Raw genomic sequence first — 25380 nt, forward strand, 5'->3', positions numbered from 1 at the left:
GATCACTTTTTCTTTTCCTTTGTCACCATGCGGTATATCTGAAGTACTCTCATTGTTTGCTTTTTTGCTAACTGAGCGTCATTTTGGTTTTGAAGTACAGTAGGATTATCCGAGATAGAGCGAGAAAGTCCGATACTCTCGTCAGATTTTGATCTCATGACGAGAAGTGGTGCTGACGGACTGCTGTGAAGTAATGGGGCTCTCGTCTTTTTCTCACGTATTGCACGGCTGTGGATTTTTCCAGCCTCATTTTCGTTTCCCGAAAATTTTTGGATCAATAGCTTAACATTTACTTTGTTTCCCGAATGCTCTTCTTCCATGGATGAATCACCACTTTTATGTTTGGTTTCACTTTCACTTTTACCAGTGAATTGTTGAGTTCCCTGTTTTTGGTGTGTCCCCAGTTGCTTGCGTATTCTAGTAATTTCTGAGGCGGTTATTTACTCCATATCAGATGCTTTTATGAACGGTACGGCACTTTCACTAGAATTTGAGGTTGATTTTACAAATCCAAGATCATTTTTTTCAGAGGATGATGTTACTTCCGCTTGGTTTTCTTTCTCGCTTCTTGGTATCTCTTTCACTTCCCAATACGTGTTTTGAACGACGTCCTCGTCCTTGGAGAGAACTGATATGAGCGTATTTCCAAAGTTGTTCTTAGTTTTACGATTTTTGATTTCGTCATCATCGATCTCATCATACAGATGTTCTGCTCTCTTCACAAATACATTCTTAATTCCTTGCACTTTACCCAGAAGCTTTGAGACAGGTTTTTTAATCATGTGAGGTGATTTGTTAGTCTTTTTCGTTTGTTTTGAATTTGTATTTTTCTCAAAATCTACTTCGTCGTAATGACAGTCAGTTTTTTCAGTCAGCTTTTTCTGACGTCGTGTCTCTATTAGATTCGCTACTCTCTGCAACGCCATCTCCTATGACGTCACAATACACTGCGTCAATATGCGATGTAACGTTTGGGAAGTCGATGTTCTTTGAGTGCAGAGGACTGTCTAATGCGATGTCATCATAGTAATTTTCGACTGGTTGATTAAGAGCCAAAGAACTTCTATCATCCGTCTCCATTTGCGTTGTAAGCGCCATTGGAAAACTTCTGCTATTAATTCGCCTTAAACCTAGTTTGTTCTGTTGATCACCGTTAACAGGGACATACTCGTCAATCAAGTTTACATAAAGTGCATATGTGTTGTACCTCTTAGAGGCCTTCCGAAAGGACTGTACCTCGTAGTAATAATGCGTCTCCTCCACCACCAAGTCTTTTATCCTAACCTCTGTTCGAAACAAGCTAAGAACAAATAGATATTGCGAAGATCTCATTTCTGTATCCAAATCCATTTCTGTTTCAAATCCACCTGAATGGAATGCACGAATCCGGCCCTTTGGGCTCACCCCAACAGGGAGTTCTCCATAACACACGTCTTTGTTAAATCGATTGATTACTTTCCAACGATACGGTAGATGTGCGCGGGAATCCGCCTTGAAACTTTCTGGATCCCGTCCTCGGAGCTGTGCTGGCCCTAATTGGCTGACAACAAGTACCACGTGATATGTTGACAGATCCTTTTCTTTGTCCTTGAGTGGAAGAACACTGAAGGTCACGTACTCGTTCATGCGCAGCTTCCGCCAAAGACAACACGTGACCACTGGATATTCTACCTCTAGATTGGCTGATCGTCGCTCTTGTCAAGGAAAGTTATTTTTCTGTCGGCATTCTGGTGAAATGAAACACCAGGATTGTCTGGAAGAGGAAAACAAACTTATAATTCATTTTACGTTATCGATATAGATTAATGTTGTTTACCAGTAAGTTATCAGCACATAATTAATGTTATTTACCAACAAGTTATCAACACATAATTAATGTTATTTACCAACAAGTTATCAACACATAATTAATGTTATTTACCAACAAGTTATCAACACATAATTAATGTTGTTTACCAACAAGTTATCGACATATATCTATGTTATTTAACAGTAAGTTATCAGAACACATTGATGTTGTTTAACCAGTAAGTTATCGACACTCATTGATGCTGTTTTACCATAAAGTTATCGACACATATTGATGTTGTTTACCAGAACGTTATCGACACACATTGATGTTGTTTACCAGCAAGTTATCGACACTCATTGATGTTGTTTTACCAATAAGTTATCGACACATATTGATGTTGTTTACCAGAACGTTATCGGCACACATTGATGTTGTTTACCAGTATCTTAATTAGGGAGCTCTTGCCATTATTTAGTTTGAGAGCAGTATTGGTACGGTCTCAACAGAGATATATCGTGTATTACGAAACAACTAGAGATGTATTCTGGCGAGTGTCTAATGTCTGTCATGTATTACGAAAGTAGTAGACATATATTCTGGCGAATGTCCAATGTTTGTGAGGTTGTTAGGGGGAACAATTGAGCTACGTCTTGTCAGAGACGTCTGGTCAGTCTGTATAGATAATCAAATTATTTTGATAACCAATTGAATCTGTCAACATAATAACTCCATACATTGTTGATTTAAACATACATTATGACCTTATAATAACCGTTAAAGCTCCTCAATCTAGGGACACAGACGGGTGTGTATTTCATAGTGTTACACGTTTGTGATACTTAAATCTGCTCTTTGTTCATGAGGTATAGGATCCGCCGCTCTCGTCTTCTCATCAACGTCTATTTATTAACGGAATATTTAATTCTCTCTAGAGATATGTTGCAGCATGTAGTTTGTATTTTATCTCATATCATATTTGATACAAATGGGTTACAATCGTGTAGTGAAAAACAATACACCGTAGATATGCAAATGTCATGTAGCAGGTGTGTTTAGCAATAGGATGATTTTTTTTTTTACCATTAATCTGTTTAATGTGGTTTAAAGACATTTGATAAAACACAGAATATTTACCCCTTCCCCGACTGCATTCATGCACTCTAAAGTTAGAAAAGGCATGTGTGCTGTCAATATGATACGCTTTAGTTAATAACTATGCAAGTTGAAGTGCCCCTGTTTTCAACACCAGTTCATAGTAATGTAAAATCGAGTGTACTCCGTCAGGGCGAAGTAAACCACTTAGTATTAACCGTGTGGTATATTTGTTATACATACCAGTTGCGGATCGTGTTATACATACCAGTGGCGGATCTAAAGGGGAGTTACCGTCACTGTGTTATGCTAATCTATGTAGACATACAGGTGTTTAGGAGATACATTCTGTTCCCTACATTTCTATCACGTGAAATGAGATGTCAAGTAATCAAGTTCATTTGAGAAAAAAGTGATTCATTATCATTATTTTCATTTTAACATTGATTTTTCTGTCTTTTCCTTTTTTATATATAAATCTTTCACCTTCATTTCACCCATCTATTCAAAAAACTTACAAAGATATTGTGGATATGTGTTTAATTTTTTATGCAGGGCCTTAAGATATGGTAAAAATATTTTAGCACTTCGAGAAAAATGATTGTAATGGATCGCCCTGTGGAATATCGATCAGAGATAGGGATAGATTTACTGAGATAAAGAGGATGTCACGTGATAATTAGTTCATTATTCAGGTCTGGCTTGTTCTAATCCTTTACTACCCGTCATGATCCTTCTGGAAAAAATTGTCAGTACTGTCAGTCGATGTCTTAAAATTTACAAATATAGTACTGCCCGTCAATGTCTTAAACTTTACAAATATAGTGCTTTTAGTCAATGTCGTAAAATTTTCAAATATAGTACTGTTAGTCAATGTCTTAAAATTTACAAATATAGTGTTGTTAGTCAATGTCGTAAAATTTACAAATATAATACTGTCAGTCAATGTCCTAAAATTACAAAAATAGTACTGTCAGTCAATGTCTTAAAATTTACACATAAGTACTATCAGTCAATGTCTTAAAATTTGCAAATATAGTAACGTCAGTCAATGTCTTAAAACCTACAAATATAGTACTGTTAGTCATTGTGTTAAAATCTACAAATATAGCACTGTTAGTCATTGTGTTAAAATCTACAAATATAGCACTGTTAGTCATTGTGTTAAAACCTACAAATATAGCACTGTTAGTCATTGTGTTAAAATCTACAAATATAGCACTGTTAGTCATTGTGTTAAAATCTACAAATATAGCACTGTCAGTCATTGTGTTAAAATCTACAAATATATTACTGTTAGTCATTGTGTTAAAATCTACAAATATAGCTCTGTTAGTCATTGTGTTAAAATCTACAAATATAGTACTGTTAGTCATTGTCATAAACGCGAACCGCCGACCCCAAACGAGACCATCAACCCGCCTGCCGACAGCCCGTAGAGATCCAAAGACCGATCATAAGCAGAACAAGCGGCCACATATCGAATCAACTGAGTCAACTTGGACGAATTTGGCTCCACTTGTTTGGCACGCTGTTTTTGGCTATATTTAGATCTAAAACTTCATAGTTATTTCGGATTTCAAACATTTCGGTTCAGCATCACTGAAGAGACATTATTTGTCGAAATGCGCATCTGGTGCATCAAAATTGGTACCGTATAAGTTTTACATACAAAACACCACAATGGAACTTTGTCACACAAACACAAGAAGCTGACGACGGAGAAGCTGAAACCACCATATAAATCATTGATATATGTTTGCACCCACAATGTTGTACGTTTTAAGGCCAGATGATATAAACAAATTTTTCTACCTTTAGCACTGAAGAGTTCCCATGGTAAAAAAAATACTTTGGTTGGTTTTGGTTTTCTCATTTATAGTTGTTTGGAACTCTTCTGTGTAAACAATGTAAACAATTGTGATGCCAGAATCATTCAGGAAAAAATCAGGAAAAATTATTTGTAAAAAACGTCATCAAAGGTTACAGAATGCTAAGAAAGGTTATGCATTATCCCTTGGACGTAAGATAGTGAATGTTGATGCCAATAACAACGTGGTGATCGAGGAGAAGTTGGATGAATCAAGAAAAAATTGTTCGGCTGGTGATAATTCACAAAAATGCCTAGGAAATGAAGAAACGTATCCATCTGATGCATCAGAGAGTGAGGAATCGGACGAAGAGCATGAGAAGATGATTTGTTGGAGACGAGTTGTGGAACTTGGAATTCTAGTGGACAATTTGGAAAAAGGTTGTGCTGCGTGTGGTAGACCACTAGATTTAACAACGCATCAGACATTGTGAGGACGAAAAACAGTATGGACTTGGATCATTGCTATATATAAGATGTCAGCAGGAAGCATGCAGTTATCTTTCTCCTGTTTCTACTGGGAAACGTGACATAATGCAGAAATTAATGTAAAATGGCACATCAAAGAGATCCTGTATTAGGCATTTCTTTATTTTTTTCAGAGATGAATAGCAAAGGAAAACCAAGAGTGACAAAAAAAAAAAAACAACCCAAAAACAAACAGTAAAATCATAAATGCCATTGTAAATTCTTTTCAGAAGTTGTAAAATGTTACTCTTATATTATGGGAGATAACTCTTCTTTGTCTTGAGAAAATCAGCCAATGTGATATTTACAATTTTGCTTCTACTCAGAAAATTCACACCGTATGGTATATGATTTTAAGTTTATATTACACTTTAAACATTAAGTCAACATATTATGAAGTTTATTTTAATTTGTAAACCTTTACTGAGGGTGCAATGTCCATTTATGTAATTTTATTGAAGCAGCAATTGATATTTTCCAAGTGTAAAATTTGTAAAGCATTAATATTTTACATGTTATGTTGTAAATCTAATATCAGTAACTCTGTTCTCCCTGACAACAATTTTTTGAGGTATAAAAAAGGAAAACAGATGAAGAATAAACTAATTTACCATGATAACTATTGTTTTGTACTTTTTTTTTAAATATGGAAAATATTTCACTCTCCAAGTCAAAGGGGAAAAGAATTCAAGGAATTATCAACTTTCATAAAAGAATGACATCATATAAAGTCTCTTCGAAAGAAAAAATTTGTTTGTATCATCTGCCCTTAAGTGTCACAATTTGAGTTTGTTTCATTATGCCTGTTATGGCGTTCCATAGTTTGTTCTCATCATATAGTCGTTACGAATAGCTGGTCACGGCTGTCAGAAAGGTTTGTAAATGCTTACGTGTTAGTTCTGACCAGGCCGCGGAAGTGGGAAGGTGTGTCCGCCCAATGTGTGAAAATGCTAGACCTGTGCGGTCTCGAGTTTTACTTGTGTGGTTTACTGGGCCTGCGTTGTATGTACATTTAGTACGGGTGTTCGAATGATGTTCCTGTGTGGAAAGTGAGAACCCAATTTTGAGCATTTCGACAGCGGTGAGTGTGAACTGTTTATTTATGTTTACGTTTGGAAATTTTGTTACTCTATTTAGATTTATGTAACCAGTTTATTTGTATTACACAATATACCCGACATATGCAAGTTTTCAGTATATAATGTATCCGTAAAAAACCCGACTGTTATTGTGTAATTATAGGTGACCAGCTGTGTGTGTTATTGTATGGCTCGAGCAGGTGCTCGCAACATGTATATCATGGCGTTCTAAGATATTTGATGAACAGCGTTGGAGAACGACCTATACAAAAACGTTTATGGCTACAGAAACGTTGAGCGAGTGATGGACAAAGTGTCACCACGTGTCTGAAGACAATCAACTACTGGTGTGTAAAGTGTGGTAACTCTTTAGTCAACGTATTTTGTTTCGGCATCCTGTGTAACCTATTTCGAATTCAAGAGACAAGTCTGCTGGTTTTCTTACATAAGGCAACATAACGTAACCTTTAGCTTTAGTCGGGTACACATGTAATCGTCTGTTAATTCATACTTTTTGTTTTGTTATATTTTTGTTTTGTTTTTGTTTGTATGAGTGTAGATGTTACTTGCTATATTTGTGAGCACAATAATAAACTTATTTGCACATACTCTTGATCTTTCTTCAAAGAACGGTTTGCAGCGAGGGATTATTTCCATGCCATTATCACAAATTGTGACATTAAGCACGATTTAAATCATTATTATCTGCATTCTTGTTTGTATAGATAAGCACTGTATAAAATATTAGTGATTGTTTGTTTGTTTACCTAAGCACAGTACAAAACATTGGTATTTGTTTGTGTATTTAAGCACTGTATAAAATATTAGTAATTGTTTGTTTGTGTATTTAAGTACTGTATAAAATATTAGCAATTGTTTTTTGTGTATATAAGGACTGTATAAAATCTTAGTTATTGATTGTTTGTGTATATAAGGACTGTATAAAATATTAGTTATTGATTGTTTGTGTATATAAACACCGTAAAAGATTTGCTATCATTTTGCTGGTATGCAAGGTGAAGATAACGAACAGTGATCAATCTCATATCTCCTACAAGCAATACAAATTAGATAGTTGGGCAAACAGGGACCCCTGGACACACCAGAGGTGGGATCAGGTGCCTAGGAGGAGTAAGCATCCCCTGTTGACCGGTCACACCCGCCGTGAGCCCCATATCCTGATCAGGTAAACGGAGTTATCCGCAGTCAAAATCAGTGTGCCAAGAACGGCTTAACAATCGGTAAATATAAGCACTATTCAAAACATTGATATTTAATTAACTGTTTGTGTATACACACATTCTGTACAATAGTGATAACTGTTCCCCTGTTTGTATATTGTTAGTTACGTTTCAAAATGTCCCCCTAATGTAGAGAAGTCAGTCACAAGCTTCAAGTTGAATGCTTCAAAATGTGTTTTGTGAGTGGTATTTACAGTGGCAGGAAGTCAGTCCTTGTCAACCCCTACAGTGACACTTCACTTGAGTTCTAGAGGGTGGGTTTGTGTACACACAACTGTTGATCTATACGTCGTGTTTACAGATTCTTTGTCTTGCCCAACCCCACTGTGACACTTCACTTGAGATTCAAAGACCGGATTTTTGTTGACACAGAATGATGGCATGTGAGGTGTTATAAATGAGGACGGTATACATGGTGGGGTGTTCAGCTTCACTCACCAGATCTCCAAGCTTCACGGACACAATCTTACACCTAGCCTGCCGAATTGTACATCAATGTAGTTCTTGAATAGCTACATTCAATTCTACAGAGGACAGTATGACAGTTCAGTGATAGTGGAGTGGGCAATTTAAGGTAAATATTTACATCTCTACACATTTCTAAATGAAATTGTGATAGAGACGAACTAAAACTGTCAATTAAAATATCGGGCTTACGGGGGTGTTACAATATCATTTGAGAAATGCTGACTTTGAACAAGACTGTTGCAACTCATGTACCATTCAATCTCTCATGACTGCCGATGACTATTGCTATAACCTTACACCTAGCCGGCGGAATGTACATTAATATAGTTATTGAATAGCTCTGCTTAACGTTGCAGAGCTGGAACTTTACTGATAGTGGAGTGGATATTCTAAAAATAGTGAGATGGACAGTTTAACGATAGTGGACAATGTGGGGTAAATCCACATTCCTACGAAGTTTTCAATCTCCATAACTACCGCATAAAATGTTTGAAATAGACTTTTAAACCCGCGTATTTGTCGATGCTATGATTCAGTCTTTATTATATAATCTGAAAATAAGTAAAAAGATGAAAGTCTTTCTTGAGATATACCGTGTACTCAGTGACACTATTGAGATAAAATGCGTATCCAGCGACCCGATTCCGTCTTTATTTAGATAATCTGGTTTGTCTATTTTGACATAAGTGTGAAAAAATATTTCGTAGCCTGCTCTTGGGAGATTTGACCCTTCAAATATTTCATTTTTCTTCTTTTGTGAGAAGTTGGCAATATGCCAATTTGTAGAGTTGTCTGTCCTTTCATATGTTGTATGTTTAATTGTGACTTCTATCAATTTTAGAAGGCTATTGTCTGGTGTTAGTACGTAATTCATTCCATGATGTTTGACTTAAGGATGTGTAACATGATTTTGCACCGGTGTTGTGTAGGTACAGTATGATGATACCCACGTGACGTTTGCTGTAGTAGTCTGATGTCGCCTCGGTGTTGTATAGGTACAGTATGATGATACCCACGTGACATTTGATGTAGTAGTCTGATGTCTACCCAGTGTTGTGTAGGTACAGTATGATGGTACCCACGTGGCGTTTGATGTAGTAGTCTGATGTCGTCCCGGTGTTCTGTAGGTACGGTATGATGATACCCACGTGACATTTGATATAATAGTCGGATGGATTTAGTTTAGAATATCTTCTCATTAATATGTCGGTGATTATTTTTCTATGGTTTCATGAACATTTTTATAAGACTTCTTATGTCTAAAGTATTCATTTTAACTATTGTATTTTAAATCATTTATGAGTATGGTGTGGACCTTTCCTACAAGCACAGTCTGAATCAGTTTTAATGATTTTAATATTACAATATCACCTGCATATGATTTTTCATCTCTCAACTGACTCATACGCAAGTGCATGTTGAGATCGAGACAGCCAACTGACAAACGAATGAATGTTACAGGGGTTTCAACAATCTCGTTTAAAGTCAGCATTTCGCAAATTCTAGTGTCGCTATAATAATCTAGTTTACCAATAAAACATATCATGTGGGTCAAATGTTGTCTACGTGTTTCATACTTATTGTTAACATTCGTTTTGACTACGAATTATTATGTTTACCTAATCAAGATGTGATGCTCATGGCGGTTATCACGGGTTGACAGGGGACGCTTACTCCTCCTATGCTCATGATCTCACCTCTCGTGTATCCAGAGGTCCGTGTTTGTCCAAATCTCTAATTTGCAATGCTTATAGAAGTTATAGGATTGATCACTTCATTATCCTCACCTTTCAATCAACACAATCACAGGCTATTGTTTCATTTCATTCCACAAAGTCACGGGTTATTATTTCATTTCATTCTACAACATCACGTGTAATTGTTTCATTCTCTTCCATAAAACCGGGGGTTATCTTGTCATGCAAAGTGAAGATAACGAACAGTGATCAATCTCATAACTCCTATAAACAAAAAAAAATTGATAGTTGGGCAAACACGGACCCCTGGACACACCAGTGGTGGGATCAGGTGCCTGGGAGGAGTAAGCATCCCCTGTTGACCGGTCACACCCGCGAAGAGCCCTATATCCTGATCAGGTAAACGGAGTTAGCCGCAGTCAAAATCAGTGTGCCACGAACGACCTAACAATCGGTATGAAACACGTCAGACAGTATTTGACCCAATGCGAGGTTGTATTGACGAACTAGATCGTTATAACGACCATAGAATTTGCGAAATGCTGACTTCAATCGAGACTGTTGAAATCCCTGTCCCATCAACTTGTTCGTCAGTAGCTTACCTCGATTTAAACACTGACTATTCGCAGAACAAACTCTTGCATATCGAATCAGTTGAGATATATAAACACCATATGCAGGTGATAATGTTCACCCCATTCCATTTCCAACGATGTATATGCGGTTCTTGTCACATTTTGAATTCAGATCACTGCAGAATACCCAACATCCATGTAAATACTTGAAATTAGGAAATATATATACTTAGACATATATACTGCATTTATTATATAGATGCTGCCTTCACAGTGACTTGTTTAATCTTTGTCACCTTGTACTGAGCAATCTAATTAAAATTAGATGTTGGATCCGCTCGCATACTCGCTACACAAACATCTAACAACATCCCGTAGAGGGTCACGTCAGAGGTCAAATTCGATTGACCAATGAAATCACAGCTGACAAAATCATTGAATGTTTGTTGAAGCCGATAAGTCTAGAGTGATACCGAATTTGACCTCTGACGTGACCCTCTATGGGATGTTTTTAGATGTTTGTGTAGCGAGTATGCAAGCGGATCCAACATCTAATTTCAATTAGATTGTGTACTGAGCCGCATGCTCTTGACTATTTCTACTTTCCTTATTTCTACTTTCAATCTTTCAACAGACATGTATACAACAGGGGATGCTTACTCCTCCTAGGCACCTGATCTCTGGTGTGCCCAGGGGTCTGTGTTTGCCGAATTATATATTTTGTATTGCTTATAGGAGTTATGAGATTGATCACTGTTCGTTATCTTCACAGTTATAGGAGTTATGAGATTGATCACTGTTTGTTATCTTCACCTTTACAGGAGTTATGAGATTGATCACTGTTATCTTCACCTTGCATTGGTCAAGTACTGGTCTGGTAACTGTTACTTATTACATAAAGTTATACGTCACGTGTTGATTGGTCTAACACTGGTCTGGTAAATATTACTTATTTCTACTCTCAATCTTTCAACAGACATGTATATTGGTCAAGTACTGGTCTGGTAAATATTACTTCATACATAAAATTATACGTCACGTGTTACTTGGTCTAACACTGGTCTGGTAAATGTTATTTACAGCATAAAGTTACACCTGACATGATGATTCGTCAAATATTATTTCTTACAAACAGTTATAACTGATGTGCTGATTGGTTAAGTGTTGGTCTGGTAAATACTATTTCTTACAAACAGTTATAACTGATGTGCTGATTGGTTAAGTGTTGGTCTGGTAAATATTATTTCTTACAAACAGTTATAGCTGATGTGCTGATTGGTTAAGTGCTGGTCTGGTAAATATTATTTCTTACAAACAGTTATAACTGATGTGCTGATTAGTTAAGTGTTGGTCTGGTAAATATTATTTCTTACAAACAGTTATAGCTGATGGGCTGATTGGCTAAGTGCTGGTCTGGTAAATATTTCTTACAAAAAGTTATAGCTGATGTGTTGCTTGGTTAAGTGCTGGTCTGGTACCGTGTATCTGATGTGTTGATTGGTTAAGTGCTGGTCTGGTATCGTGTATCTGATGTGTTGATTGGTTAAGTGCTGGTCTGGTATCGTGTATCTGATGTGCTGATTGGTTAAGTGCTGGTCTGGTATCGTGTATCTGATGTGCTGATTGGTTAAGTGCTGGTCTGGTATCGTGTGCTGATTGGTTAAGTGCTGGTCTGGTATCGTGTATCTGATGTGTTGATTGGTTAGGTGCTGGTCTGGTATCGTGTATCTGATGTGTTGATTGGTTAAGTGCTGGTCTGGTATCATGTATCTGATGTGCTGATTAGTTAAGTGCTGGTCTGGTATCGTGTAAAGATATATGATTAGTTATATACCTGCTTGTACAGCCTACATGCATGATGTCGTGAACTCATGATCTGTATTAGTATCATTTTATTCATTTGTAAAGCGCAAAACTATATATAGTTTCTATGTGCTGTACAATGTTCGTGATAATAATAAATGATAACATACAGATAAAAGACCTGCAAGAGCTACACAGAAAATGATAAAACAATAGAAAGAAATTAAATAAAACATGGTAGTGAGATGACAAAGTGATTGACAAACTAGACAAGATACAATTGGCACACAGGTATTCGTATGCTGGATAATCATTCAGTGTGTAAGAGATTGCACATGGAATCCTTGATATCGCACTGAAGTTTACATTCACATGACATGTTCACGCTTGAACAAGTTTTAGGTTCTAGAGGAATAATCCATGTTCTTCAAACTCTCAAAGTTCCAATGTCAGTTTATTCCACAAGTGTCCACCTAGTGTTTTAAGGAGCATACACCGTGTTTGTTTCATGATTTCTTTACTACCAGTTTTTTTATTGGTCGGATGGTGATTCCAAAGTCACATGTGGCTGGTAAACAGAACATAACTCTTTCATGTATGCTGGTGCCGAGAAAGAGTGTAGTGACTTATGTATGGTTGTCAGCACTTTAAACATAACACATTGCTTTACAGACAGCCAGTGTAGTTGTTGAAGTACCGGCGAAATGTGTTGTCTGTAACATGTTCTTGTGAGACAACGTGTAGCGTTGTTCTGAGCCACTTGTAGTCGGAGCATGGGGTGATTTGTCATGTCAAGCAGAAGGGCATTGTGATAATCAAGGATATAACTGATAGTTAAGGTGGGATATGACTGTTGCATTGATGACCTTCGCACACGTTTCTTGGGTGAGATGGTGTTTCACCTTGGAGATTCCCCTGATGTTGAAGTGCGAGTACTAGTAGTGGAGTTTTACGAAGATGCTTACTTTTACAATCAACGGCTGACTTTTACAATTTAAAGGGATCAACTCCAACTATAGAAATTGGACCAAAATAGATTTAGAGACTGCTTCAGTAAAACATAAAAAAACGACAATTATGTTTAGCAATAGATTATTGTAAACTCTTTCGCAAATCGTATAATCACCGCGATGGCCGAGAGGTTAGGGCGTTCCCCGAATCCCGGCCGCGACAGACCGAAGTCGTTAAAACGTTAAAATGGGTAGTGACAGTTCCACTGGCAAAAGCTCGGCATCACGTGTGAATATCACGGGTCCTCGGAAATCACCCTCAAAACGGTTGTCACGTGTCACAGTAGATGTGACACGCTAAAGAACCATCACTGCTCAATGGCCGTAAGCGCAGAGCAAAGGCCTAAATTGTAATCTCCGTACAAGTCTTGGTGACGTCTCCATATGAGTGAAAAATTCTCATAGACGTATTGTTTTTTTCTAAATATACTACTCAAAATTTTATAAGGATCACTAGGTTATATGTGTGCAATCTACCACTAACATAACAAAAGACAAATTTGACTCAGAAACGTGTTTACTCAGGTTATGAATGAAAATTCATGAACGGTATGGAATTTTATCAATACGGAATGCTTGAAATCTGATAAGAACACCAAAAGGCATTTCATTGCAAAAAGTTAACAGCAAACCAGAGAAAGAATTATACAGTTTTTTGGGGATAGTCCATCATTACACTTAGTCGATGAAGTGTCAATACCGGGTATGGCCTCCCCTTGCATCAATGACGGCTTGACAACGTCGAGCCATGCTGTCAATAAGCACCCGGATGTTTCCAATGGGAAGGTTTGTTCCACTCTTCCGTGAGGGCGTTCCCGAGCTCTGCCAAAGTCGTGGGTTGTGCTCTACGGCGTGAAAGGGCAATCTACAGCATGTTCCATACATGCTCAATCGGGTTCAAGTCCGGCGAGCGCGCTGGCCAGTGCATGCGGACAATTGTCTCATGTTGAAGGTACTGCTCCACCACCCTGGCGCGATGAGGACGGGCGTTATTATCCATCAGGATGAACTCACGGCCAACAACACCAGCGTAGGGTCTGACGTAAACATCAAGGATCTCATCCAGGTACCGCACCCCCGTCATTGTTCCTCTCTCCAGGACATGAAGATCTGGTCTTCCATCCCTGCTGATTCCACCCCATACCACGATGGAACCACCACCATAACGGTCATGTTCACTGATGTTGGCATCATGGAAACGTTCACGTTGTCGTCGCCACACTCGGTGCCTCCTATCTGTAAAGTTCAAACAATACCTGGGCCCATCAGTGAACAGACTTTGAACCCAATTGTTCTGTGTCCATTTGACATGATCTTCAGCCCAGTCCAATCGCTCCCGCCGGAGTCGAACAGTCAGAGGGACTCGAACACATACCTTTCTCGGGTTGAGACCTGCATTGTGAAGCCGATTCCGTATCGTCTGAGTGGACACATTCACCCCCGAGGCGTTCAGGAGGTCGTTACGTAGGCTGGTTGCTGTCCAGAAGGGCCACAAAATGGTCTTGTCGTTGGGTTGTCGACCTCTGATGACAACCCCCATGTCAGTGTGCTGCTGTACCAAAACTTTGCTGTTGGTTCCAGGCCCTGTTTACAACGCTCTGGCTGACATTTAGTGCATTTGCAACGTCACGTTGTGAATAGCCAGCGTCAAGCATTCCAATACATCTGCCCATTTGTTCTGTCGTCAGGCGACGCCTTACACGTTGAGGGGACATTGTGTTGATAAACGTAGTGTAAACACTCAAGTGAGTTTAAAATTTTAGAAATAATCAGACACCGATGCCTGAGTGAAAATCGTGCAGTGGTAGCAAAAGCATAAACTGTGATGAGAAACGCATTTCCCATGGCATGAAATGCACGTGCAAGTTTGTTGAAGACGTTTTTGATTTCACTTGGACACAATATTGCCAGTTATGCAGTTATTAATTTTTTAAACATAAAACTATCTATGATCCTTATCAAATTTTGAGTAGTATGTATTCGATGCTTTCGCAATACACTACTCGTTTTTATGTTTGATTAAAATGACAAGCTGAGTAATGCATAAAGGGGCCCAGATAATTGCCATAAAAATGAAAGTGGCTTTAAGCTTTACTGTATGTCAAGAGTGTACTGTGCTCAGTGTAAGTAGACGGACTCAAGTTATACTGACATTTCTAGATAATGTGTCATTAACCCTGACAATTCAAAAGTTATCTATATATTACATCCCGCACACATATGCATACCTTTGAACAGCAGCTATATATTAGGGGGTCGAGATATATTTTGTTATCGTTCCCCCTATGCTACGCCCTTCTACCTCTCCCTTTCGTGTTGAACCTCTGGGTCTAAATGTGAAAACAATCAATACGTGGTGTGTATACTGGATACGTGTATATCAGTGTACACAGTAAATCAACAGTATGTAAAACTTATACGGTACCAATTTTGATGCACCAGATGCGCATTTCGACAAATAATGTCTCTTCAGTGATGCTCAACCGAAATCTTTGAAATCCGAAATAACTATGAAGTTTTAGAGCTAAATATAGCCAAAAACAGCGTGGCAAAAAAAGTGGAGCCAAATTCGTCCAAGGATAAGAGCTATGCATGAGGGAGATCATCCTTAATTTTGAAATGAATTTCTAAATTTTGTAACAGCAATTAAATATACATCCGTATTTTCAAGCTAGTAACGAAGTATGTGTGGTGACACATTCTTCCTTGCTTTATTATTTATTCCTCTTTTCCAATAAATTCATGACACCCCACGTTTGAATTACATATAATAATAATAATAATAATAATAATAATAATAATGTGCGGCATTTATATAACGCATTATATAATTTGTAATTACTCTAAGCGCTTTAACAATGTAAAACATGATAAGATTAATCAGAGCATAAAATATAACATCCAAATAAAATAAAACAATTTAAACATTACGAGTTTATGCGACAAACCAGCCTTTACTTTAAAAAAAGAATATACTACAAAATATGGTCATAAGATTTCCTAAAAAGATATGTTTTGAGGTTTGTCTTAAAACTGTTGACAGTGACACACGAACGGATGTCTATCGGTAAACTGTTCCATAGTGTGGCAACTGTTACATCAAACATTCGATCTCCATAGGTCTTTGTACGAACGCGGGGTTGTTCTAGCAATCGTGAATTGCATGAACGCAGAGATCGTTTTGTTTCATAGTGATGAGGTCGCTGATATAGGCCGGTGCCAATCCATTTAGTGCCTTGTATGTGTGTAGTAAAATCTTGTATTCAACACGGGAATCAACTGGAAGCCAGTGCAAGGACACAAGCACCGGTAATATATGGTCATGCTTCATGACCTGGGCAACAAGTCGAGCTGCTGAGTTTTGGATTGTCTGTAGCCTGCTCAGATCTGTTTGGGGTAGCCCTTTAAATAGTGCATTTCCATAGTCTAAGCGTGATAACACAAAAGAACATACAAGTGTCTTCCAGGCGTCATCATTGATGAAAGAACGAATCCGTGCAATATTCCGTAGATGATAATAACAAGAACGAAAGATGGAGCTAATATGATTTTTAAAAGAAAGTACACTGTCGAAGAAAACACCAAGGTTTCGAACACAGTCTGTGTTGGAAATAATGGTATTTCCAAAAGACAGTTGAAAAGATGGTGAAACGTTTGAATGTTTCGAAGTAAACACTATAAATTCAGTTTTTTCTTCGTTTAATTTCAGCAGGTTGACGTTCATCCAATATTTTATATCTGCTAAGCATTCCTGTAGCCGCGATGAGATAGCATTCCATGTATCTGTAGGTCTAAAAACTAAGTATGCCTGGGTATCGTCAGCATAGCAATGATACATGATATGATGTCTGCGGCAGATTTCACCAATCGGTTTTGCAAACATTGCATAAAGTCTTGGTCCCAGAACTGACCCTTGGGGCACTCCATATGGAAGCAGAAAGTCCTTAGACCTTGGAGTTCCTACAACCACTTTCTCACTACGACCAGTTAAGTAAGATTTGATCCATGTAAGTGCTGCACCAGTAATACCAAATGATACCTCCAGTCGCTTAATGAGAATTTGATGGTTTATAACATCAAAAGCTGCTGAAAGATCTAGCATCACCAAGGCAACACAAGAACTTGTATCCAATGCTGTCACAATATCGTGGTGTACCCTTAGAAGAGCTGTTTCTGTTGAGTGACAATGACGATATACAGACTGGGCCACGTAATTTAGGTTGTTTGAATCTATATGATACCCTATGCGAGCTGATATCACTCTTTCCAAAATTTTGGAAAGAAATGAAAGGTTTGAGACAGGTCTGTAGTTCCGTAACGAGTCTGACCCCAATCCTGTTTTCTTTAATAACGGACGTACAATGGCTTCTTTGAAGGAAGATGGAAATATACATTCATTCAAAGATTTGTTCACTTTTTCTGCAAAAATAGGTAGCATAGATTCTAAGATGGGTTTCAGAAGTGTTGTAAGGATTGGATCAATTTCACATGATTTTAATGAACCCGATGAGATGAACATGCAAACTTCAGATTCTGTTACTAAACTGGAATTGCATAGCCGTTCTCCATCAAATTGTACATCATCATAGAATGGATCAATTGTATTCATGCTGTTGTTATTGCACAAGTTTATCCTGCTGGTTTGGATCTTATCCGAGAAAAATCTCCAAATTTATTTGCGAGGGTTCCGGAACAATGATGTACAGGCAAAGCTCTCTCAGACCCATTGCCCATTAGGCTGTTCGTAATGCGGTACAACTGCTTAGGGTCAATGCATGTTTCATCAATCCGTGTTGAGTAATAGGATTGTTTGCACTGAAGAAGAAGGTTGGCTGCACGTTTACATGTTTCTTGGTAAATCTGTCTATGAACTTCGAGGTTTGATTTACGCATGAGTCTTTCAGCCTTCTTGCGATCTACTTTGGCTTCACGTAGTTCATTGGTGTACATGTACCAAGGACTGTTAGAGCGCAGCCTTATTTCTTTCTTTTGTAAAGGCGCCGTCTTATCCAAAACAGTGCGCATTTTCTTATCGTAGAACTGAACTAACTCATCGACAGGTTTGCTATTATCTAGTAATGCCAGTGAAACACTTATCTCTGTCTTGAGTTCATTTATGTCAATTTGACGAAGCTTACGATAAGTAACTACCCTTTTCAACCAGTCGTTTGGCAATCTGAAGGTCAGTGTGAATCACCAGGTGGTCCCCCGCTGGACAACCACTGTTAAAAAGACATGGATCGAAAAGTGTTGGTTCACCAAGAAGAACAGTAGAACCTTCCCTAACTATCACAACATCAAGTGTATGGCCACACACGTGTGGAGTCTTGGATACGCTGTGATAATCCATGATCATCTAAGATTCTAAGAAATGTGGTGGCGTCAGCATCATTCACATCATCAAGATGAAAATTCAAATCGCCGGTTGTCATAAACTCACCAGGTAGCAATACTAGGTTCGCAATGTATTGCGTCCATTCATCAAAGAAAATAGTTTTCTTTTAGTTGTTTTTCCGAGATGGTGGTGGGCGATAGATGACGCATAAGCGTACTTGATAATTCCTAATACGCACTGTACACTCCATGTGTTCAAAATGTGTGAAATTCTTGTACGGTCTTTGTTGTTTCACATCAAGCTGTCCTTTGTACATTACAGCCACACCGCCAGCCCTTCCCGTCTCTCTGGGTTTCTGAATAATCTGATATCCTGTTGGTAGAAGATCACTGATCACGCATTTGTCAACATCACTTCTTAGCCACGTTTCAGTCACTGCTAGTAGATCTAAGTCGCTAGACACCAGGAGATAATGTATGGAGTTTGTCTTATTTTTTTACCGACCTACAATTGACTGAATAGAGACTAAGGGGTTTTACGATGACAGATTTATTTGTTGTCCTAACAAGCGAGCGCAAATTTAACAAGTTTGCTCTGTTTGGTTGACATTTTTTCCACGCTTTGTCAACTTCTGCTTTGAAAACCGGTCCACTACCGTTGGAATAGGGACAACCTCACTTGGTTCATCAGTAACTATTACGGCCGATATGGGAGCGTCAACTGTATCACACGAGATACAGACTAGGTTGTTAATATTAACCCCCAAGTTGCCGCTCCACACATCTAAACCGCCCGACACACACTGTATGGACATGTCTGATTAGCCTACGTCCAGCTTTCGTTCCTCTTCTAAAACGAGAATTTTTCGTAAGACCTATCAGAGGCAGGTCGATTGATCTGACAAAACACATCGTACGACTATTTAATATCTTGACCTACAGTAAACTTTATTGGACGACCTATTTATACAGTTTGAGACAAAAGAAAGTCAAATCGTACGACACCTATGCATCTTTGGTGAGAACATTTCTCAGGACGACCTATCAATCCAATCTGAGACAGAAGAAAGTCAAATCGTACGATTACAAGTCGCGGTAAAGCCATACATCAGTGAACAAAGTCCATAAAACTATTTTCTAAAATGTCCTTTTAAAACGCATGAAAGGTGAAGATAATGAACAATGATCAATCTTATCACTCACAAAAGGAATACAATATATATTTACTGTACATTACCAAAATAAGCATTTGAAGCGACTAAATACCCTCCCTGCTTAAATGCCATAAGCGCCTAACATAGGCCTAAATTCTGCAGCCCTTCATCGGCAATGCCTCCCACGATGTGAGTGAGACATTCTCGAGTGGGATGTTAAACAATATACAACTGAATGTCGTAAAGGCTTTACTTGTAATTTAGTGGGATGTTAAACAATATACACTTGAATGTCGCAAAGTCTTTACTTGTGCTTTAGTCAGATTGAATTTTACAAATACCACTCCCAATGTTTCATATTGGAATTAACCCCTTTAGATTGTAAAAGTCGGCCGTTGATTGTAAAAGTCAGCATCTTCGTACAACCCCACTATTAATATGTATCTAATAGCAAATATTGATAATCTGTGTAATTCATTACACTGATTGGCAATTTACATTTCAATCTACTAGTACTCAAACTATCATGTATATAGTAAAAGTAATTCATTTTTATCTTTTCTACAACACTAAAATAATTGTTGTAATATCTACGAGGGTGATATTAGTAAAACAAACGTTTGTAAAACTGTGTGAACAACACTGCCTGTGGATATAAAATGCATTGTGATATAATTTTAAGTAAATCTATAAATTCAAAACTATTGCACACACATGCGGGATTCCAGATTTTTTTCTGTTTATGCCTCCTTCTCTTTATGAGCACATATCTACAAGGAATTAAAAATATATATATAATTCATATAATCATTCCTTTGTAGCAATGGCATGTTTAAACTATTTAGATATCTCAAAATATTTCAAGGGCATCGACAAAGGGGCGAACGGTCGCCACCTTTATAATTTCGCCCTCTAGAATAATGAAAATGAAAAGAAAATTAACTTTACATTTTTAAACTTTATATATACACTGCTGTATTAGCCGTTTATCAGCATCGCGATGCTTATTTTTGACCTTATTGACGTTATTGGCGTTAATGATATAAATTTACATTAAACCATCTGTCCATTCATTAAGGTATTTTAGTGATGTTCTTAGAAATTACCTTATGATGTCATTTACGCTGTAAAATATCAGACGGTTTTCATGTTGTAATAAAATTCATTATGGAATAAGGGTCATAATACTATGCTTTAAGATAATAATTTCCGTCAAATATCAGACGGTTTTTAACATTGCAATCTAATTTATTACGAAATAAAGGTCAAAATGATATGCTTTGTTTACACTTAATGCCATTTCTAAATTTGTTACGGAATAAAGGTAATGACACTCTAATTTCCGTAGTCGATACAGGGAAATACAGTTGCTGATGAGAATATGGCAAAACAAGATGTGTTTGTGAAACACAAATGCTCTCGATAATGGCCAATTCCGAAGATGGCCAAAGCTGTATGACCCGATGTTCATGTATTATTTTTGTACATAATTACTTTAAAGCAGATTAATTACTTTATAAAGTTATTAACTTTCCCTTAATTGCATGCTTGAAAACATCTGCATGTAAAAGAAAACAGTGCGAATACTATTTAGAAAGTAAATATAGTGGCTACATATATAAATCATCCCATAATAGACGTCTATAAATAGACCCACGCGCGTCAGGGGAATCCCAACATGATGTATTAACTCATACGCAACTGTCTAGCTTTAAGGATGAAAGAGCGTAAAACAACGAGTTAATAAGAGGTATTTGATATTTTTATTTCTATTAAACTTATGGTACGGTTCTATTATAACAAAATACACAGCTTTACACAGATAAGACCACCGATGATCTCAAAGTTTGAACTGGTCACGTGACTGTCACTTGAAATGGCAGAGTGACGCGGTTATTTGTAAACATCGATTTAAAATCAAATTATTTGGGTTAAAACAGGTGAAATGATTTATGATAGGTCGTATAATCTCATAACTACATACGTGCGATGAATTGATAGCGTTTTGACGAGATGGAAAAAAATATTGTAATTCGGACCATACAGCTTTAAAATATTTCTTAGTAACGATGAAAGTTATTAATTCCGTCGATGCCATGTATTCCGTAAAATATCAAATGGTTTTTAATCTTTGTGGTATAATTCATTAAAGAATAAAGGTCAAAATACTATGCTTTGCGTGGATAATTTCACTTAAAATCGATGCCATTTATTCCGTTATTGTGAACAAGCACATGTACTGAAGAGACATACATGTAAATGTATTTCATTACGGACTTGATGTTGATTTTATACCCGTGATAGTCATACTGGTGGATAAATACGGTCTGTCTATACAGTACTACTATAATACCACTCTCTGTATAACATGGTGAATAACTACGTCTGTCTATACAGTACTACTATAATGTCACTCTCTGTATAACATGGTGAATAACTACGGTCTGTCTATACAGTACTACTATAGTGCCACTCTCTGTATAACATGGTGAATAACTACGGTCTGTCTATACAGTACTACTATAGTACCACTCTCTGTATAACATGGTGAATAACTACGGTCAGTCTATACAGTACTACTATAATGTCACTCTCTGTATAACATGGTGAATAACTACAGTCTGTCTATACAGTACTACTATAGTGCCACTCTCTGTATAACATGGTGAATAACTACGGTCTGTCTATACAGTACTACTATAGTACCACTCTCTGTATAACATGGTGAATAACTACAGTCTGTCTATACAGTACTACTATAATGTCACTCTCTGTATAACATGGTGAATAACTACGGTCTGTCTATACAGTACTACTATAATACAACACTCTGTATAACATGGTGAATAACTACGTCTGTCTATACAGTACTACTATAATGCCACTCTCTGTATAACATGGTGAATAACTACGGTCTGTCTATACAGTACTACTATAGTGCCACTCTCTGTATAACATGGTGAATAACTACGGTCTGTCTATACAGTACTACTATAGTGCCACTCTCTGTATAACATATATGGTATCTGAAACTTCATCACTTTACATATGCCCTGTGTCCCTGTTATTAGCATCACGATGTCCTGTATCCCTGTTATTAGCATCACGAGGCCCTGTGTCTCTGTTATTAACATCACGATGTCCTGTATCCCTGTTATTAGTATCACGAGGCCCTGTGTCTCTGTTATTAATATCACGATGTCCTGTATCTCTGTTATTAGCATCACGATGTCCTGTGTCCCTGTTATTAACATCACGATGTCCTGTATCCCTGTTATTAGCATCACGAGGCCCTGTGTCTCTGTTATTAGCATCACGATGTCCTGTGTCTCTGTTATTAGCATCACGAGACTAATTAGTTTTAGTCATCCCTCTGTTTTACTCTTTTAGATGGACGGTTTTTAATATTTGTAATAAAATGTATTAAGGAATAACGGTAAATATACTATGCTTTAGGTAAATCATTTCTATTACAATCAGTGTCATTTATTCCGTAAAAGAACATCGATCGATTGATACCACTGTACAACAAATTCACAAAGAGCCATGGACTCCGAGTGTCTTATGAATACTGACGAATCCGTTCCCAGGTAAAGTTTAATGGGAATATTCCTCTCGTGAAGTTTGTTTAGTCGGTTTAAAACGTCGTGTCTTTCTATATACTACTGTTATTTGCAAAGCGATGCTAATTGGTTTCTGCAATACTCCTGCTTTATAAATTGCTCTTTTAAAATAAATTATATTTGATATTTGTAATACAATATATTACAGAATAAAGTTAAACATACGTGTACTGTGCTTTAGGTAATGTAATATATTACGGAATAAAGGTAAACATACGTGTACTGTGCTTTAGGTAATACAATATATTACAGAATAAAGGTAAGCATACGTGTACTGTGCTTTAGGTAATACAATATATTACGGATTAAAGGTAAACATACGTGTACTGTGCTTTAGGTAATACAATATATTACAGAATAAAGGTAAACATAGGTGTACTGTGCTTTAGGTAATACAATATATTACAGAATAAAGGTAAACATAGGTGTACTGTGCTTTAGGTAATACAATATATTACGGAATAAAGGTAAACATACGTGTACTGTGCTTTAGGTAAATAATTTCTCTTGCAATCAATGTCATCTATTCCGTAAAAGAACAACGGTCGATGGATATAACTTTACAAATAATGTACAAAAAGGTGTTTCATGCACGGACATCAAATGTATTACAAATACTGGAGAGTCAGCGTGAGTGGGTTTACAGGTAAACTCCCATCGTGAAAGTTTGTTTACTTGATTTCTATATATACTCCCGGGGGCATCCGTGGCCGAGTGGTTAGATCATCGCGCTCAAAATCAGACGGCCTATCACCTCTGTCGGTTTGGGTTCAAATCCTGCTCGCGCCGGTAAGTGAGAAAGTTCCCCAGTTTAATTTCGGAAGGTTGGTGGTCTATCCCCATGTACATTGTATCTGGGTTCTCTCTTCCACCAATAAAAACTGGGCGCCACCAGATAATTGAAAAATTGTTGAGTGTGAAGGGAAAACATCAATCAATCAATCATATATACACTCCTGTTAATGACATTGACATCGCAATGTTAATAATTTTTGACAATTCTCTATCTTTAAAAATGATACTTTCATAATGACACCCCCCAAAAATACAAGCACTATTTATTATCGATCCCCCAAAGAAACCCTTTTCCCGCGAATACTTCCCTTGTGGAGTTTATATTCATGAATTTTGAAACCTCGTCTCTCTATATATACTCCTGTTATTGGCATCGCTATGCTAATAAGTTTTGACCATTCTGTATACTTTTAAAATAATATTTTCATATCGACCTTCCAAAGAAACCCTTTTCCCGGGAATACTTCCTCTGTGGAGTTTATATACGCGCATTTTGAAACGTCGTGTCTAATGGACATTCCGGAAACTGACCGGCTGTACGTAAGTGTTCTGTATGTAAAACTTATACGGTACCAATTTTGATGCACCAGATGCGTATTTCTACAAATAATGTCTCTTCAGTGATGCTCAACCGAAATGTTTGAAATTCGAAATAACTATGAAGTTTTAGATCTAAATATAGCCAAAAAAAAAAAAAAAACAGCGTGCCAAACAAGTGGAGCCAAATTCGTCCAAGGATAAGAGCTATGCATGAGGGAGATAATCCTTAATTTTGAAATGAATTTCTAAATTTTATAACAGCAATTAAATATACATCCGTATTTTCAAGCTAGTAACGAAGTACTTAGCTACTGGGCTGTAGAGACCCTCGGGGACTAACAGTCCACCAGCAGAGGCCTCGAAACGGAACTCACGATAGTCTGTTTTGACCGTGGAACACTGAACAGAAGTAACAGCTGTAACAATTCATATTAGAATATACCAAACATATAATCACGGTAAATATTACATTTAGTTGTCATATGTTTGCATTTATTCTGCCAGATACTTTAAATTAGTTTTTTAAAAGTTGTCTATTTGTATATTCACACGTTTGCTTATCTGTGTGTGCCATAGTATGGAAACGAGTTCCGGTAAAAAAAAAAAATGCATCGCAGCATTAAACTTTCTCTACAGTAAATTATCAAATACACTGTCCATCACAATATTTTATCAAGTACTTATTATGCTTTATTTCTTTCTTTGTAGTCGATCTTTTCTAACCTATACAATTAAAAACGATGGGAATGAGTTGACCTGTTTTGTCAGACATATATGCAGATGCTACATATACTCATGTTATTGGCATCGCGATCCTAATAATTATTAGCATCGCAAGT

At 37.2% G+C, this 25380-nt stretch overlaps 1 pseudogene; it reads right to left on the reverse strand.

Annotated features, from left to right (window-relative positions):
• Positions 1-408: 408 nt before the first annotated feature.
• Positions 409-22927, reverse strand: LOC130049360 (uncharacterized; annotated as a pseudogene).
• Positions 22928-25380: the final 2453 nt, after the last annotated feature.

Source organism: Ostrea edulis, chromosome 8 (genome assembly GCF_947568905.1).
Source record: "Ostrea edulis chromosome 8, xbOstEdul1.1, whole genome shotgun sequence".
Taxonomy (NCBI): Eukaryota; Metazoa; Mollusca; class Bivalvia; order Ostreida; family Ostreidae; genus Ostrea; species Ostrea edulis.